Source organism: Saccopteryx leptura, unplaced genomic scaffold, assembly GCF_036850995.1.
Source record: "Saccopteryx leptura isolate mSacLep1 unplaced genomic scaffold, mSacLep1_pri_phased_curated manual_scaffold_23, whole genome shotgun sequence".
NCBI classification, from domain to species: Eukaryota; Metazoa; Chordata; class Mammalia; order Chiroptera; family Emballonuridae; genus Saccopteryx; species Saccopteryx leptura.
This window is the reverse complement of record NW_027095705.1, coordinates 514,995-532,727: the sequence shown is the minus strand read 5'-3', so window position 1 is coordinate 532,727 and position 17,733 is coordinate 514,995. Positions and strand designations below refer to the sequence as shown.

The following is a 17,733-nucleotide window of genomic DNA, read 5'->3' as shown; positions in this document are numbered from 1 at the left end:
TAGAAAAGTACATTGAGTATTCAACTGTGGGCTTAAGTTCTCCAAGGCTAAGAGGTACAGTATTTTTAGTCAGAACACCAACTACATACATTGTTAAAAACTAGGACCCCTTTTATAAATGTTGGTGCAATGGGGACGTCAAGTGGCACACAAGAGCAAAAAGCAAATCTGGAATCCTAATAGTAGAGAGATAGATGAGAAATGTGAGACCCTGTGGGAGGCATGTGGCTGAGGGAGGCAGTCGTATTTCTCTGACAGGGAAGTGAGCAGAAAGAGATGTCGGTTTGTGGCAAAGTAAGTGACAGAAGACTTCAAAAGGGTTTGGAGAAGAAGCTGATATCTGAGTCAGCAGGCACTCACCCTGCTGAAGCATTCTTACCTAACAGAGCTCCAATGCTGCTGCTTCTGCCCCTGCTCTTCAAGGGAATTCTCTGGCATGGGCCAAGCACAGTAGGAAAGAGAACACAGGTGGGAAGATACCCCTCCTATCACATGCTCCAAATCTTGTTTTTTATCAACCAGAGCTGGCAGCACATCAAGGGCTCAGGCTCACTGGGCAAAATTCAGACTCATCGCTAGGACACTGTTAAGCACCATTCGTTTTCTGTTACCCCGGTCCCCAAGTAATCTTAACAAGGAGAGTTGAAGAACATGCAGGTGTTACTGCAGTTGTACATGCATAGCCTTGCATTGAAGTGCAGGCATTTTCAGTCAGTTTCAGTTTGAATGTGATTTTTCTTTTCCAAGCTGATATTTCCATGAAAGTCCTGACCAGGGAAGATGATATATGGACTCTGACCATTATTCAATCTTCCTGACCTTGTGTTTGGTCTCCCCAGGATCATTCCTTCTTTGTTTCATCTTTACCACTGTTCTGACTGTTCCTCCACCACTCACATACAAAGAAGGACCTACATACACATATCTCTTCACACTCCTGAATATACCCTCATATTAATGCTCCTTGAAATAGCTCTGACCTTTGGATGTTCATTCCCCCATCCTGGCCTCGGACTCAGCCTTTCTCAACCAGAATCTGCCCTTCTTCCTTGTGGCCTAACCAGGACCTAACCACTCCTGAGTGGGCTCTTCCTGACTGGTCTGCTATCTTTCTAACAGGCTCCCCATCTAGCCCATTCAAATTAATTATTTCCACATTCCTTTATTATTTTCACATTGTCATTAACAGATTTCTTCACACTTCTTCGAAACTGTAGTCTTCCACATGATTCACCAGAAAATGTTTCTTCCCTTTAATCTCTTTACTTGGTAGATTGTTGACTTTACCTTGCTACAATGTCAAGAATTACTGAAAAGAAGGTCATATACTGGTAGAGAATATAATTTTCCTATCAAGAACTGCTATGGCATAAGATAATTTTCCTTGAAGTATAAACTGTAGTATTTATTTGATTTGATTTTAGGATATGTGTCTTCAGTTCCATTGTACTGGCAAATGTTTTAAATGTGTTCCCTTTAGGGCCCTGGCCATGGATGCATATCATCCTGATAGGCCAAGGTTGCAGGTTCAATACCCAGTCACAGCCATATAGTAATCAATAAATGTGTAAATAAGTGGAACCACAAACTGATGTTTCTGTTTTTCTTTCTTTCTCTCTCTCTTACCCTTCCTCTTTTTAAAATCAATAAGTGTTGGAAGAACTAAAAACATTGAAAACATGGAAAAATAATGCTCTGCCTTTTGTAAATGGTCATCACACACATACACACACACACAAACACACACAAATGTGTTGTTAGGGAGACAAGACAAAAGGATAAAATGAGAAAGAGGAGCCATTGAGAACGTGCAAGAGAAGAGAGGGCCATGCAGAGGAAGATGGAGTTGGGTGGATGAACCAAAAGAATTTTCCTAGATTAAGGCAGGCGATCGTTTCACAGTGCCTATGATTTAAAAGATGTTACAATAAAACATTGGGGAAGAAAAATAACCTTTCAAAACTATATGGTGGCTTTTTCAAGGTAGTATAAAGAAAGCTGAGGTCAGGAAGAGCACCTGGAAGCCAGGAAGATAAGAAGAAAAATCTGGAAGTCAAGGGCTGGAGTGGAAATGACAGGCAGTGGGAGGGTCAGGGTGTAGGAAGCACAACTTTTCTCTGATGTTCAACGTGGATGAGGCAGAGACTTGTCCCTTGGAAGAGGAAGTTGCTATAGAGCACTGAGGAAATAATAAGTTTGCTGAGTTCAGAGATCAAACAGCAGCTCAAAGAGTCAGAGCTTTTACCTACCGATGAAATGCTGCTTTTGCCACTTCTGTTGCTAGCAGATCTCATCCCAGGTGCTGACAACAAGCGTGGACACGAGCATGGTAAAAGTAACTCTAGCTGGAACTCTGGGTGTGGGAGGTCTGGATGAAAGCATGCTGTGCATACCGCTGAGGGTCTGGGCCAGCCCATCTCCAGCCTTCTTCTTCTATTTTGGAGGCTGAGGATGGAGCCAGAGGCCCTGACAAAAGCAATTGTTTCTGACATTTTGCTGTATAGACTCGGGGGTTTTTTTCCTAGATATTTTGGGTTTTCTTTTCCCCCACCCCTATCCCCTGCTGCTTTTCTCTTTTTTTCACATTTTCTATCCTTCCACTACCCACAGCTCTCCATGGGCCGACCTCTTTCCATGTCAACCAGATATCATCATTTGTCAACAACACTTATGCACAAAATCAAGGCTCAGGCTGGCTGGATGATTTGCAGATCCATGGCTGGGATAGTGACTCAGGCACCGCCATTTTCCTGAAGCCTTGGTCCAAGGGCAACTTCAGTGATGCAGAGGTGACTGAGGTGGTGGAAACGTTACGGGTTTATTTCATCGTGTCACTCAGATAGTACAGGATCGTGTCAGTGAATTTGAGTTGACATGTGAGTGCTGTTCTCTGATCTGGGGAGATTACCAATGATCTCTCTCTCTCTCTCTCTCTCTCTCTCTCTCTCAGTTCATGCTGCTGTACCGCATGATCTTTCTCTCTCCTTCTCAGTTAATCCAACTGTTTGCACACACATCTCTAGAAGCAGTCTTCCTCTTAGATTTCATACCTCCACAAGGTATTTCAGATTCTTCTTGCTTCTTGCACCTTGCCTGATACAGAACTCCTTTTGTGTATAGATTTTCCCTTTAAACACCAAGAAAGAGGCCTTCGCTTTTCCTACCCTGTCCCTGAGTGAACTAAATGTGATTCCTTTGTTTTCAGTCCATCTCCTAAGCATCTCCTGCCTGCTCCTCCTCTCAGTGTAATTCTCCCATTTGTCCTGGAATGTGTACTTCCTCCTGACTTTATAATCAGTCTCCTCAGATTTCCCCCTTCTTTCTTCTCACCCACTGTACTTTACTACAACAGTCTTTTCCCACCACTTATGATATGTTTACTTTTTCCCTGTTCTCTTCTATGAAGAGGTCTCTGAATAGCTTTGACTGGGTAGCTCAGTGATTTAGAGCACTATCCCAATATGTTAAGTTTATAGGTTCAACGGCCAGTCAGGGCTTATAGAGAACTCAACCAATGCGTGCATGTATAGGTGGAAAATAATCGATGCTTCTCTCTTTCTCTCTTTCTCTCCCCCTCCCTCCTTCCATCTCTTAAATCAATCAATCAATAATTTTTTTTTTAAACTAACAGTCTCAGAATACAGTCATAGAACATTTGACAGTCAGGACATGTTCTGAGAAATACATTATTAGACAATGTTATTGTTGTGTAACTATCAGAGTACAATTAAATATACCTAGATAAGATAGCTTACCACACACCTAGTCTATACAGTATATTTTTTGCTTCAAGGCTAATATACTATACAGCAGATTACTGTACAAAAAATATGTATCATTAAATCAAATAGAAAAGTAAATTATGCTATCAAGTGATGCAGTAAACACGACAGGTGTAAGGCTATTGCTGGTATAACACGACATACTTTTACAGAATTTTTTTTTCTAACTAGAAAGCATGCATTCTAAAATAAAAACTAAAACTATAATAAATACATAAACTAGTCACATTATTTATTATCATTATCAAGTATTATGTCCTCTACATATTACATTGTTATTCTCTTACACAACTGGCTGCACAGTTTTTTTTACCTCAGTATCACCACAAACACATGAGCAATGCTTTATGCTGTTAACAATGGACATGATGTCAGTAAGCAATGGGAATTTTTCAGCTTCATTATAATCTATGGCAGTGGTCCTCAACCCCCCGGCCATAAACCGATACCGGTCGTGGGCTATTAGGTACCGGTCTGCAGAGAAAGAATAAATAACCTACATTATTTCCGTTTTATTTATATTTAAGTCTGAACAATGTTTTATTTTTAAAAAATGACCAGATTCCCTCTGTTACATCTGTCTAAGACTCACTCTTGATGCTTGTCTCGGTCACGTGATACATTTATCCGTCCCACCCTAAAGGCCAGTCCGTGAAAATATTTCCTGACATCAAACCGGTCAGTGGCCCAAAAAAGGTTGGGGACCACTGATCTATGGGATTACCCTCTTGTACATAGGTTTTTATTCACTGAAAGTCATTATGTAGCACGTGATGGTAATGGATTTGCTTTTGGCTCCTTTAACATCTCAAACATTGATGCTCACCCAAATCAAAAGAGTAGGTTCTTTGCCCATCCCTTTCCTCTTTGTTGGTTTTTAAATATCTTTTTCTCTTTTTTCTTCTATCTAGATCTCTTTGAGATCCAGGCTATAGGAGGCTGTGAGCTGCATTCTGGGGAGACCACTGTAAGCTTCCTGAGGGGAGCTTTGGGAGGAGTGGATTTTGCGAGCTTCCAGAATAATTTGTGTGTGCCTGCTGCACAGGGCAGCCCCAGGGCACAAAGGTTTAGCACACTTGTCTCTGAATACCAAGGTCTCATTAATATCATAGAGACGCTCCTCTCAAACACCTGTCCTCGATTTCTCTTGGGCATTCTCGATGCTGGGAAGGCGAAACTACAGAGACAAGGTTAGTCCTGTTCTCTCTCCAAGACTTTTCTATGTCACTTTCCACCACTTCTTTAAATTTTATGGGAGTAGTTCCCTAAGAGAGAGGAGCTTAATCAATAAATTTGGGGGAGGTTCCAAAGGAGTGGGAGAATTCACTGTTCAAAGTTGTGGGTTTCTGATTCCCTATGCTCTGGATTAGTGTCATAATGTGACACTGTCCTGCTCCTTTCTGCCCCAGTGAAGCCCGAGGCCTGGCTTTCCAGTGGCCCCCCTCCTCTGCCTGGTCATCTGCTTCTGGTGTGCCATGTCTCAGGATTTTACCCCAAACCTATATGGGTGATGTGGATGAGGGGTGAGCAGGAGCATCCAGGAACTCATCAAGGTGACATCCTGCCCAATGCTAACGAGACGTGGTATCTCCGAGTAACCCTGGACGTTGTGGCTGGGGAGGAGGCTAACCTGAACTGCCGAGTAAAGCACAGCAGCCTGGGAGGCCAGGACATCGTCCTCCACTGGGGTGAGAAGAACTGGACTGGACCTGGCCAGAAATGGGAGGAGATGGTCCACAAACATGGAGGGAGGGGCGAGCAAATGGTGAGACTTAGTGGGTGTGACAGAGAAGCAAGGAGGGAGGGAAGGAGAAAAGGAAAGAAGGAGGAAAAACAAGAGACAGAAAGAGATAGATGACCTAGGCAGCAATGTTTAACTGGTGTGCCACAGGATTTTTTAAAACACGCAGTACTTGTCTATTTAGTAATGAGTGGATTTCTTGGATTGCCATATTTTAAAAATGACAACAGCCAACACAATAATATCCATCTGGTGCGAATGAATCAAATTTTACTTATTTTTTTTATCAGATCAGCTTAAAATATATTTTGGGGGGTGCCACAAAATTTTAGTAATTAGTGTGTGTCATTAGATAAAAAAAGATTGAAAATCACTCACCTGTTATATAGAAAATAAGAATTATGGGCTTATAAATTGGGTGACATGAGACAAGAAGAAATGATAGAAGATAGATAAGGATTATTGTGTTAGAGAATCTGAGAGGGAAAGTTGAATTTGCCTTTACATCAAAAGCAGGTGAGTGATGGAGCTGACACCCAGGTGAGCTAAGGAAGGGCAGGAAGAGTCAGAGAATGGGTATTTCAGTGACATCTGTGTGTCTTCTCCCAATTTTCAGGACATCCTACTTCCACCACGGTGATAATTTTGGCAATAATATTGCCCACCTTTATTCTTTTGATATGTCTTGCATTATGGTACTTGAGGCGAAGGTAAGTTTAAAAAAATCTTTCTTTTCTGTTCACCTTCCACTCTTTTATACCATTTTTATTTATTTACATCACTTAAGCCTCGATCTTACTTTCATTTATTTTTTAATTTATTGGGTTGACATTGTTCACCAAACCATAGAGGTTTCAAGTGTACAACTCAATATACCACCATCTGCACTCTGCATCCTGCTCCCTCTCCCCAGATCAGTGACCCTGCCCTCCTCCCCCTCCACCCCCTATTCTCTCTGACTTCTGCCACCCTGTTGTCTGTATCTATGTCTTATCTGTTTATGTTTTGGGCTAATCCCTTCGCCTTCTTTGATCCAGTCCCCTCTTCCCCTGTCCCTCTGACAGCTGTCCATCTGCTCCCTGTGTCCCTGCCTCTGCACTTTCCCCCACTTCCCACGTATTTTATATAAATCTGTGTTTTAATTGTGGTAAAGAATCCATGACATGAAAGTTATTATCTCCATCATTTTAAATGCATAGCGTAACAGTGCTAATTACACTTCCATTTTGTGCAATTAATCTCTAGTACTCTTTTCATCTAGAAAAATTAAAGTTGTATACCCATTAAACAACATCTTGTCGTTTCACGGTCTTCTGGGCCCAGACATCCAACATTCCACTTTCTGCCTGTATAAATGTGACTACTCTACATATCTCATCTCAGTGAAATTATTATTTGGTGTTTTTTTATGACTGGATTATTTTATTTAGCATAATGTACTTATGGTTCAGCTATGTTGTAGCATGTGTCAGAATTTATTTTCTTTTTAAGGAAGGCTGAATAATATTCTATTGTATTTATATAACATGTTTGTTTATCTGTTCACCTGGCAATGGATATCTGGGTTGATTCTATCTTTTGGTCATTATGAATAATTCTGGTATGAAATGGATATACTAATATATCTTATGTAGAGCTAAAACTGCTTGTGTTAACAGGTCATATCAGATTATTCAGTGAGATTTCATCATTTCTCCTTTCCCATTTGGAATAAATACCCAGAAGACCAGAAGCTCAAGTTGTCAGCACAGGAGTCAATGTCATCATATTTAATAAAATAATTATCATATTTAACAACTCAGAGTTTTCTTAGGTTGTGAGATATATTATAATTTACACAATAGCAAAAAGAGAATTAAGAACTATAAGGTGGTATCAATGCTGGACTCCAACCAGATTTCAGAGATGTAAGATGAGAGAAAGAATGTATTTTATAATAGATAAAGTACAGATGGTCCCTGACTGAAATTTTTTTACTTTATAATGGTGTGAAAGCAATACATATTTAGTAGAAATGGTGCCTGAATTTTGATTCTTTCCTTAGCTACCCACATGGAGTCATAAAATCATGAAGATAAACCACCAATATTCTCCTATATGTAATATTTATTGTGTTAGATGATATTGCCCACATGTAGGCTAATATGTTTTGAGCATGTTTAAAGTATGCAAAGCTTAGTTATGCTATGCTGTAAGCTACTTACATAAAATGCTTTTTTATTTTTATTTTTAGCAAAAGAGAGGGATAGACAGGGACAGACAGACTGGAAGGTATATGGGAAGCATCAACTCATAGTTGTAGCACCTTAGTTGCTCATTAATTGATTTCTTATATGTACCTTCACTGGGAGGCTCTAACTGAAACTCTGACTCCTTGCTCAAGGCAGTGAGCAAGGGCTTAAGCCAGTGACCTTTAGGTCCTCCAGTAAACATGGGGTCATGTGTATAATCCACACATCAAGCTTGCGACCTAGCATTCAAGCTGGTGAACCTGCATTCAAGCCATATGAACCTGTGTTCAAGCTGGTAACCTTGGGGTTTCAAAGCTAAGTATTCAACATCCCAGGCTGATGCTCTATCCACTGTGCCCCCACCTGGTCAGGTGCATTAAATGCTTTTTTGACATATGATATTTTCATTTTACAATGGACTTTTTGGCATGTTTCTACATTGTAGATCAAGGAGCATCTGTGTATAATTTAATGGTGAAATATCTTTGTATTCCTGTTTCAAAACAGTTTTTCTGCTTGTGCTGAAATAACATTTGTCAAAGTAAGCTAACTAAAATTATGCTGGAATAGTTATTTTTGCAGAGATACTAATTATTTTAATGTGATTTCTCTGTCACTATCTAGATGACTTTCTAACCTTCAAGGCCCATTTGTGACACTTCTTTCTCCTTCCCTAGTTCTACAATGGAAATACCTTTCCTTGTCTGGTGTCATGCAGAGATCCATTTTACTCAGTGTCCTCAACATAGAAGGCTTCTTTTTCTTTTGTATTTGAAAGTCCCTTGAGGGAAAGCTTGTTCTAAATGGATCTCTGGCAAGATTTTTTACTTGCATATGTATTGGTTCAGTAAAATTATCTGAGTTGATATAACTGCCATGTTAATAGGTTTAATCAAAATTACTTCTTTCCTCCTTTTATTCTTTATATTTGATATTTTATCTCTTATTATCAATAAAGTATTTCTTAAATAGCAAATATATATGTATAGATACCATGTTCTCCATTTTTATGCCCTGAACCCCTCTGGAAAAACACCTTCATGCCCATACTATAACTAGAGTTTACCTAAAAGATTAATCTGAATATGATTCTGTTCCTCATTTCTTAGTGAGAATAAATGAGAAGTAGGATATGTGAGGGATAACAGTGCAAGGAAGTTGTTAAATAGTCAAGTCAGAATCAAAAGGGCTATTCTTTTTTTCAGGGACTTTGAGATCTATGGTGTATCAATTCATTTTGATCTTTGACATATATGTATACTATTTATTTATTTATTTATTTATTTATTTATTTATTTATTTTGCTTATTCTAGTGGTAGGATTCAGATAATTTCCCAACAGGTTCTCTGCCCTAATTATTGTTTTAAGTATTATAAAATGATATACCAAAATGTAGTTTATTATTTCATGCATTTAATACGTAAATAAGAACAACAAAAGAGTACATAAAATTAGATTATGTTATAAGAAAGAGTTTTAAAATATTCATAAAAAATAAAATAATACTCGACAAAAAGCAATAAAACTGGTATTTAAAATATTTTCAGCTTGACCAGGTGATGGTATAGTGGATAGAGCATTGGACTGGGATGCAGAGGATAAGGTTTGAAAAACTTAGTTTGCCGGCTTGAGTGTGGGCTCATCTGGTTTGAGTAAGGCTCACCACCAGCTTGTGTGCGGTATTGCTGGCATGAGCATGGGATCATAGACATGAACCCATGGTCTCTGCCTTGAGCCCATCGGTGGCTGGCTTGAAGCCCAAGGTCACTGGCTTAAGCCCAAGGTCACTGGCTTGAGTAAGGGGTCACTCACTCTGCTATAACTCCCCTGCCCCAGTCAAGGCACATATAAAAAAACAATCAATGAACGACCAAGATGCCACAATAAAGTATTGATGCTTCTCATCTCTATTTCTTCCTTTCTGTTTGTCCTTCTGTCTGTGTGTGTGTGTGTCTCTGTCACAGTAAATAAATAAATAAATAAATAAATAATAATAAAAGATATTTCCATATTGCTTTTTGATTGGCATTCTCACTTGTAATTTTTTTTTTACCTATGGATGGAATGAACATTACCACAGGTGCCTTAGAGTATGATGTTGCACAGATGAATGTTAAAAAATAGTAAGGAATGTTAACTTATGATTTCCACATTGAGTGGCTGCCAGGAGTCCACATTGGATAGAACCCTGATTACAAATGCCATTTTAACAACCAGTTTGCCAAACTCAACAAAAAATTAGGTATCAGTTCTGATGAACCAGTGCAAACTGGCTGAATCCCATGACTGGTTTATTCCATAGTTTTCTAAAATCACTACTTAAAAAATCTAAATTCATTTGATTAGAACAGCAGCAGGAGAAAGGTGGAAAGCATTTGAATTTATTTAGTATAGAATTTAAAAAGGGAAGTCACAGTAAGCAGAACTTTTGGAGAAGTGAGGGGATCTGGAAGCTTTTCTCCCACCTGAAATTTTTAGGACAATGTTGACTTTAGGAGTTGAGATGGGAAGGAAATGGCTGAAAATATATGTTTATCCTCTTGGCATTAGAATAGCGAGTTATCAATACTTCTCCAGAATGCATTAAACTCCACCTCATCTTGTAGAGTAGGCCTGTTGTTGTATGCTTTACTGCACCCTCAGCTACAGTCGAGGGCCCTAAATAATCCATGTTTCTTGGAGTGTGAACTATAAGTCACCACCAGCAGCAGTACCTATGAGTTTGTTAGAAAATATAATTTTCAGACCCCACTATAACTTACTACCTAAAAAAACCCAAAAAAGAAACTAAAAAGCTATGTTTTAACAAGCCTTTCAGATTATTCTGATATACATTTAAGTTTGACAACTCCTGGTCTAAAGATTTCCTTTTACTACTGACATTTGGGGGAGATGATACTTTGTTATGGAGGGTGGTCCTGTGCACCATAGAAATTTTAGCAGCATCTCTACTCATAAGATGCCAGTAGTATATTTCCAATTTTGGCTACCATATATATCTGTACATACTGCCAAATGTCCTTTAGGGGGTAAATTCAACCTTAGATGGAAGCCTGTTTAGTTGGAATAATCTGTTCACAGCTTGTATGTGACCTAATTTGGTCCAATTCAGCTAACGCTGACTGATTATATTTGGTGGATGAGAAAAGATGTGTTGTTTTTTTTTTGTCTGGACGGTATGTATGCCACCTTCAAAGCTCAAGATTGCCACAGAATTTTGTTCCATGGGTAAAGCTGACCAGGAATAAAGCCCATAAATAAACAGAATGATGAAATGAAAGAGCTAAAGATCAAATCTTGCTCTTCGTGGAGACTTAGCTACCTCTGGATACCTTAGTTATATAAACCCAGCTTTCATTGTTCCTGTTAAATCAATTTAGTTTAATCTTTAAATTTCTTAAAAGTTTTGATTTCTTTGCATCTCATGACTTGCAATAGTCTTTTCATGTTCTTCTTAAATTATTATTATTTTTTTGTTCTTCTTAATCTCCTTCCTTCCTCAAAGCATCTCTTCAATGTAGTTTCCTGAACTCATGATTTTCCTCTTAGTGTCCTCAGCTTGGAACACGTTAATTTACTCATGATTTTCATGTGATTTCTAAATAAATTACTTTTAGAAAGAGAAATTTTGTTTCATGATACATGAGCTTTTCAATTTATTCTTTCTTTTTTCTTTTTTGGCCATAGTGTGTGTGCATGGATATGTGTTCCTGTGATTTTTGCTAATACATAAAAATATGTTTAAAATATTTATACCTGGCTTCCAGTATCTATAAAATTAATTGAGAAACTTTATATTTTATCTGTAGTTCCTCTTGGATAGTCTATGCATACTTTTATGACATCTATAAATAGGAAAAATCCAATTGTTTCTTTTGATCCTTTAGAGCAGGGGTCCCCAAACTTTTTACACAGGGGGCCAGTTCACTGTCCCTCAGACTGTTGGAGGGCCGGACTATAAAAAAAAACTATGAACAAATCCCTATGCACACTGCACATAACTTATTTTAAAGTAAAAAAACAAAACAGAACAAATACAATATTTAAAATAAAGAACAAGTAAATTTAAATCAATAGACTGACCAGTATTTCAATGGGAACTATGCTCCTCTCACTGACCACCAATGAAAGAGGTGCCCCTTCTGGAAGTGTGGTTGGGGCCGGATAAATGGCCTCAGGGGGCCACATGCGGCCCGCGGGCTGTAGTTTGGGGACCCCTGCTTTAGAGTATTGTTTTGCCCACCTGCACTGAATATGAGCTCTAGTACCTATGAGGAGAACTGACAGCTGACATTCTCATCTGTTTAAATATATTAGATAAGAATTATTCAGAATTTAACATTAGTTATTATAATTACTGTTAAGAGTTTCTGAGTATTTTTTATAAAATTAAAAACATTTTCTTTCAATTTGCTAAATATTTATCATTATTACTGTTACTATGAATAGCTACTGAATTTTATTAGATGCTTATTCTGCCTATCTTGAAATAACAAGATATTTTATATTTTGTCCTTAATATAGTAAATCACATTTATTAATAATCAAATGGTAAAATAAAATTGTGTTTCTATACCATATCTCTCTTGTTCTTAATGTATGTATATGGATTCAGTTGGTAATATTTTGTTTATATTATATTGTTACTTATTATCTGTAACTTTCCTGGTAAGTAATTCTATTAAGGATTGTTTGCTTCATAAATTGAATCAAGAAATATTTTCCATATTTCTATTTTCAGAGATGATTTATGTGTTGTTTTACTGTTACTATTTTGTATAATTCACCTCTGAAGCCATATATGTTGGAACATAATTTTTTGAGTAGGGTGTAAACCTCACAGCTAATTAAAAAATAAATATATCTTTATTCAAATTATATACTTATTTTTGTGTCATATTTATTATGTTGTGTTTTTCAAGAATTTGTCCAAGTTTTCAATGTTCAATTTATTGTTAGCACTGTGCATAATATCTATTAATTATCACGTTAATGTCTAGAGGGTTCGCAGTTATGTACCCTTTTTTTCCAGGTCTTGAAATTTTATTCTCTTTCTCATACTTTCTTTCTCTTTTTAATTTTGACAGGTATTTAATAATTTTATAAACTTTTCAAAAACTAACTTTTGGCTTTGATAGGTGTTTCTATAAGCATATTATTTCCTGTTTCTGCCAATAGTTATTTGGTTTTTAAATTAAATTTCTTGAGGTGACATTGGTTAGTGAAACTATATAGGATTAAAGTGTAAGTTCTATAATACCTTATCTGTATATTGCCTTGTGTGTTCACAACCCAAAGTCAAATCTTATTCCATCACAACATACTTGAATCCCTTTAACTCATACTACTCTCCCACCTCCTTCTCTCTGGTAACCACCAAACTATTGTTTGTGTCTGAGTTTTTGTTTGTGTTTTTCTTGTTTATTTGTTGCTTCAATTTTTTGTTACAAATATGAACAAGATCATATATTTCCTGAATTTTTCTGTCTGACTTACTTTGCTTAGAATAATATTCCCAAAATCTATTTCTGTTGTTGTAAATAACAATATTTCATCTTCTCCTATGGCTGAGTAGTATTCCATTGTGTATCGGCACTATGTCTTCTTTATCCAATTATCTATGAAATGACACTTTGGTTGTTTCCATGTCTTGGCTACCATGAATAATGCTGCAATGAACATACAGGTGTATAAATCATTGCAAATAAATAATTTCAAATTTTTTGTGTAGATGCCTAGAAGTGGAATACTGGGTCATATGGTAACAGTATTCTTAATTTTTTGAGGTGCCTTCACACTGTTTTCCATAGTGACTCTAGTTTTCATTTCCATCAGTAGTGAATGAGGGTTTATTGTTCTTCACAACTTCTTCAACTCTTATTATTACTTGTTTTGTTGGTAATAGCCATTGTAACAGTGTGAGGTGCTACCTCACTGTAGTTTTGATTTTCATTTCCCTAATAGGAAGTGATGGTGACAATCTTATACCTGTTGGCCATTTGTAAGTTTTTTTGAGGAAAAGTGTCTGTTCATGTCCCCTGCTCATTTTTTATTGGATTGTTTGTTCTTTGGTGTTAATTTGTTTGAGTTCTTTACCCTTTTTGGATTTTAACCCCTTGTCAGAGCTATTTACAAATATCTTCTCTCATTTGGCTGGCTATCGTATTGTTTGCTGGTAGTCTGTCTCACTATACAGAAACTTTTTAGTTTGATTTAGTTCCAATCATTTATTTTTGCCTTTATTTCTCTTGCTTTGGGGTCAAATGCATAAAATCCACTCTAAGGCCAAGGTCTGTACGTATAGTTATTCAAGTTTTTTTATGTAATTTCTTGTTTCTGGTCTTCTATTTAGGTTTTTGATCCAGTTTGAGTTCATTTTTGCATGTGGGGACTAACAGTAATCTATATCATTCTTTTACATGTGGTTTCCAATTTCTCAGCACAATTTGAAGTGATTTTTTTCTTCATTTTGTGTTTTTGGCTCCTTTGTCAAAAATTATTTGTCCTTATACAAGTAGTTTTATTTCGGGGCTCTCAATTTGTCCCATTGGTCAGTGTGATTTATTGCCAATACCATGCTCTTTTATCGTGGCTCTGTGGTATAATTTGAAGTGAAGTAGTGTGATACCTCTGGCTTTATTCTTTTTTTTTCACTTGGCATTGGTTATTCAGGATCTTTGTGATTACATAGAAATCTGATGATTTCTTGTTCTATTTCATTAAAAAAATGACATTCAGATTTTAATAGGAATTGCATTAAATCTGTATATTGCTTTCAGTAATATAGCCATTTCAACTATGTTGATTCTTTCAAGCCATGAATGTAGAGTATCTTTTCATTTCATTGCATATTTATCATTGTTTTTAATACAGCTTTGTAGTTTTCAGTAAATAGGTGCTTTACATACTTCTTTAAGTTTATTCCTAAATATAAATATTTTATTATTTTGGTTGCAATTGTGAAAAAAAGAGTTTTTTAAATTTTATTTTTTAAAGCTTTTTTTTTCTTAATACAGGGAAAGAGATAGAGTCAGAGAGAGGGATAGGTAGGTACAGACAGACAAGAATGGAGAGATGAGAAGCATCAATTATCAGTTTTTCGTTTTTGACATCTTAGTTGTTCATTGATTGCTTTTTCATATGTGCCTTGACCACGGGCCTTCAGCAGACCGAGTAACGCCTTGTTCGAGCTAGTGACCTTGGGTCCAAGCTGGTGAGCTTTTTCTCAAGCCAGATGAGCCCGCACTCAAGCTGGTGACCTCGGGGTCTGAAACCTGGGTCCTCGGCATCCCAGTCGAACACTCTATCCACTGTGCCACTGCCTGGTCAGGCTTTAAATTTTATTTTTTATTTTATTTTTTTTGTATTTTTCTGAAGTTGGAAACAGGGAGGCAGTCAGACAGACTCCTGCATGTGCCAGACCGGGATTGACCCATCATACCCACCAAGGGGCGATGCTTTGCCCATCTGGGGCGTTGCTCTGGTGCAACCAGAGCCATTCTAGCACCTGAGGCAGAGGCCATGGAGCCATCCTTAACGCCCGGGCCAACTTTGCTCCAATGGAGCCTTGGCTGCGGGAGAGGAAGTGAGAGACAGAGAGGAAGGAGAGGGGAAGGGGTGGAGAAGCAGATGGGTGCTTATCCTGTGTGCCCTGGCTGGGAATCGAACCTGGGACTCCTGCATGCCAGGCCGATGCTGTACCACTGCGGCAACTGGCCAAGGCTTTAAATTTTATTTTTTAAGGATTCATTGTTGGTTTATAAGAAAGCAGCATTTTATTTTTTATATTTTGGTACTTTAAAGTATTTATTGTTTCTAAGAGTTTTTTGTGGGGGGGGGGTTGTATATACAGTGTGTCTGTAAAGTCATGGTGCACTTTTGACCAGTAACAGAAAAGCAACAAAATATGATAGAAATGTGAAATCTGCACCAAATAAAGGAAAACCCTCCCAGTTTCTGGAGGATGATGTGGCAGCATGTGCGCATTTACAGATGATGATGTAACACCATGTATACAGCGGAGGAGCCCACGGTCATGCCAGTCGAGATCTGGACGGTACAGAGGAAAGTTCAGTGTGTTCTGTGGCTCGCTAAATTCGAATCCGTGACCAAAGTGCAATGTGAATATCGGCGCGTTTATAAGGAAGCAACACCACATAGGAATAACATTACTCAGTGGGATAAGCAGTTGAAGGAAACTGGCAGTTTGGTGGAGAAACCCCATTCTGGTAGGCCATCAGTCAGTGATGAGTCTGTATACTAAACCCATATATGTATTGGTATTACTTTTCAAAAATGCCATGGCTTCTTTGCCTACCTTTTACATTTGCCATTTTTCTAGATCCTTTTTAAATTTCTTTTGATTTCTAAATATATTATTGCTTGACTAGGCAGTGGTGCAGTAAATGGAGTGTTAGACTGGAATGCTGAGGACCCAGGCTCAAAACCCCAAGGTCACTGGCTTGAGTGCGGACTCATCCGACTAAAGCATGGGGTCAATTGCTTGAGCTAAGGATCATAGATATAATCCTATGGTTGCTGGCTTGAGCCCAAAGGTCGCTGGGTGAAGCCCAATGTCGAAGTCGCTGGCTCAGCTGGGCCCTTTCTCTGCCCCCAGAGCCCCCCCTATCAAGGCACATATGAGAAAGCAATCAATGAACAACTAAGGTGCAGCAACTATGAGTTGATGCTTCTCATTTCTCTCCCTTCCTATCTGTTTGTACCTGTCTTTCCTACCCTTCAACTCTCTCGCTAAAAAAATTTAAAAATAAAAAATTCTTTTCTTAAGGTACTATCCATTTTGTTCATTCTTTCCTGTACATTTAATTTAATCTTTATTTCTGATTTTTTTCTTTTGTCATTAATTCTGTCCTGTGTTCTACCATATCACCTATTTCTGATTTATGTTGTTCTTTCATTATTTTTTATTACAGTAAAACTCAATTTACAATTTTAACTACTTTTCAGTATACAATTCAATCATATTAACAACATCATGTTATTATTATGCAACCATCACTACCACTTAAATTTAAAATAATTAAGTCAAAATACTTCGCAGGATTTCAGAAAGATGGAGGGAGCAGAACAGTTTTTTAATCTCCCCAACCCGTCATGGAAAGAGATCAACACAAACCAAACAACCATAGTAATACTTCTCAGCATTTATTAAATATTTGTAGAACTTTTTTCTTTATTCCAAACAGAAATTCTGTCCCCTTTAGGTAATAACTGCCCGTTCCCACTATCACCATGGTCTTTCATTTTTTTCCCACTGTTTTCCCTCATGTCTTTTAGCTCATTTTGAAATAGCTGATTCCACTTATCATGTTTTGTGAGCTGGTATTTTCTGATTTCTCATTGAAGGAGTGAGTCATCCACGTAGCATCTGGTGGTGAAAATCAGGGGGGATTTAGCCCCCCTGGAAGAGAAGGGAGTCTGCTAGAAACAGATGTGCCTTCCCGGGGACGAGCACTCGTATAGTTACAGTACCAGCAGGCAAGTGCATTGCCCAGTCATCCAACAACTTGTGACAGGACTCCACCATGCTTGGGTCCTGCAGAAGGGTCTGCAGGCTGAACCAGAGGCTCCATTGGGGAGCTCTTTTCCTGAAGAAATTCTTGGCAGAGACTCAGACAGCGATTGGACTGTGAAGCTTGGAAATGGGACCAATCTTTCCCACCTCAAGTGCACAGAAGGCGCCCCCAGCCCTACCTGTTGAGTCACTTGGCCCGCCCTTCCAGTCCCTGTGGCTTCACTGTGCTGAGTTCAGTCTGACAGGAGAAGCAGACGCTGCACAGCGCTGGGAATTTCAGAGAGCATTTCCAGGAAAGGTTTGTCCTGAATAAGATGGGCAAAAGCTGAAATGTGTGGCTACATCATAAGGGGACCGCTACTATCTCTCCTGCAAGTTCAGGCCTCACTACTCTCCCAATGGGAGACTTATTTGGCCTATCTCTCTCACAGCTAGTGGCCCTG

At 38.2% G+C, this 17,733-nt stretch overlaps 2 pseudogenes; one reads left to right on the top strand and one right to left on the bottom strand.

Annotated features, from left to right (window-relative positions):
* Positions 1-2,256: 2,256 nt before the first annotated feature.
* Positions 2,257-17,733, top strand: part of LOC136386950 (T-cell surface glycoprotein CD1b-2-like) — a 16,073-nt pseudogene continuing 596 nt past the window's right edge.
* LOC136386946 (EKC/KEOPS complex subunit TPRKB-like) overlaps positions 16,905-17,733 on the bottom strand; it is a 16,546-nt pseudogene continuing 15,717 nt past the window's right edge.